This window comes from Lasioglossum baleicum, unplaced genomic scaffold (assembly GCF_051020765.1).
Source record: "Lasioglossum baleicum unplaced genomic scaffold, iyLasBale1 scaffold0119, whole genome shotgun sequence".
In the NCBI taxonomy this organism is placed as follows: Eukaryota; Metazoa; Arthropoda; class Insecta; order Hymenoptera; family Halictidae; genus Lasioglossum; species Lasioglossum baleicum.
This window is the reverse complement of record NW_027469179.1, coordinates 438,133-440,650: the sequence shown is the minus strand read 5'-3', so window position 1 is coordinate 440,650 and position 2,518 is coordinate 438,133.

The window sequence follows — 2,518 nt, the reverse complement described above, 5'->3', positions numbered from 1 at the left end:
TTGACTCTCGGTATCACAGGATAGTTGAAGGTATAGACGTAGCTGTGCCAGTCTAAAAGAGGTTGGATACGTTATCGAACGGTTTGCCCTCGATATTCCTATATGTGCACGAAAATAATGTATCCGTGTGCTAAAATGTGAAATAAATTGATCACGTGAAAACTGGGGAACACGATCTATGCAGCGGGTGGGGTTCCCGGAATGTAAGGAATTGGGAAATAGGGATTACTTTATTCCAATTGGAAATATCATCCGACAGTAGGACTCCCTATGTTAATATTCATACCGATCCCTCTGGTGTCTCTTACTAATGCTGTTCAGCGGATTTAATCCTGGAATACCTTGATTGACGCCCGAAATCACAGGATAGGTGAAGCTATTGACATAGCCGATCGACTCTCAGGGAGGGTGGTAACGTTGGTGATCGGCTTGACCATCGTTCTTCTAACTCGTACATGAAGTTATGGTGACCGTAATTAAAATGTATTGTAATTTGTTCCACTGGACACGATGCTGTACTCAAGATACAGCTGGTTAGGCTTTCTGAGGTTACGGACTTCAATAAAACGTTTGGTATTATACATTGGTATCGTTCTCATACGTTTTGACGCTCTACTTTTATATTCAAACCGGGAGTTAAGGTAACAACTGCCAATGCTGTTCAGCGGATTTACTCCAGGAGTACCTAGCATCACACTCGAAATCTCTGGATAGGTGAAGCTATTCTCATAGCCGTTTGTCTCTCACAGAGAGCGGCTTAACGCTCGATCTCTTAATTCATACATGAAGTTAAAGTGCCCGCCACTGAAATGGATACTATCTTCTTTCTCTGAACACGAAGTTATATTCTCGGTAAAGCGGGTGGTATTCGCGGCAGGTAGCGCCTTCAGTAAGACGTCTGACTTTATAACAATTGGTAACATTCTCAAATGGTGTGGCGCTCTATTTTAATATCCAAACCGTGAACTATGGTGTCTATTCCGAATACTGTCCATCGGATTAACTTTCGAAATACCTGGTTTGACATTCGGATTGGCAAGATAGGTGTAGCTATTGTCATGGCCGTTCATTCCTCAATGAAGGTGGTAACGTTCTCGAACGGATTGACAGTCGATCTTCTGGTTAAGCTGTCCGTCTGCTAAAATGTCTACTAATTTGTAGCTCTGAACACGATGTTATACCCACGATACAGCAGGTCATGTCCTCCGAAAGTAGGGAATACGTTATGGAATATTACCTGATACCAATGCGTAACGTTTTCAAACAGTTTTACTCTCAACTTTAATACACATATCGTGAATTAACGTTTTTACTGCCAATAATGTGCAGCGGATTTACTGCTGGAATACCAGGCTTGACACTAGTAATGACAGGAAAGGAGAAACTAGTGACTTTGCCTATCGGCCGACAAAGAATGTGGCAACATTCTCAAACGGTATGTCCCTCGATCTTCTATCTCATATCTGATATTCAGGTGCCTGATTCGAAAGTGTGTACTAATTTGTTTCTCTGAACACGAAGATACACTCGCGAAGGAGCGGGATAGGATCTCGGAAGGTAAGGCATTCGGTAAATAGTTGGACTACATGCCAATATTTAACGTTCTACAACGGTGTGAATCTGTACGTTATTTTCCATACCGTGAATTAAGGTGTTTATTGCCACTACAGTGTCACGGGGAAGTACGTGGCAAGTATTGAAATGAAATATAAACCAATGTTGTAACGGGGAAATACGTGGCAAGTATTGAAATGAAATATAAACCAATGTTGTCACGGGGAAATACGTGGCAAGTATTGAAATGAAATATAAACCAATGTTGTCACGGGGAAATACGTGGCAAGTATTGAAATGAAATATAAACCAATGTTGTCACGGGGAAATACGTGTCAAGTATTGAAATAAAAGATAAATGGGCGGTCTTCAACCATGGTGGAAGAGCCCCCTTTGTAAAAGAAACTACGTTTCCTATATTAATACTCATTTCGTAAAATAAGTGTAATACCGATGTTGAATAGTTTTAAGTATTTAACGTACATTTTCAGGATAGGTATACGAATGCAGAAACGTGCCGTGTGAGGTATAATATACTGTTTTATTTGTTTTTGCTCGGTTTTTACACTATAATTCTCTGGTTGAGTAAGCGGTTTCTAGCCACGTGTCGTCTGGTTTTGGCTGATTTTGCTACGGTTGCTGTATGGGCGATGGTTCTTGTGATGCGTCGGCTGGAGTTTGGCTGGGGTCACAATACCATAACAGTAAATTAGCACATGTAGAAATAAATAGAAAACTGCGTATGAATTCTTACGGTACAATATTAAGGTTAAAGTAATTAACAATGTCCATAGAGTATTGTAGCTCCGCTCAGCCGAATGCACGGCAAGACCACTCCATCCGTGACGCACCGGACGCATAGGTACGTATACAGACCATCGTATCAAATAACAATAAGTTTAACATAATATTATCATAAACGTGAACTCAACTAATTCCAATGATGCTTTTCATAATAAATACA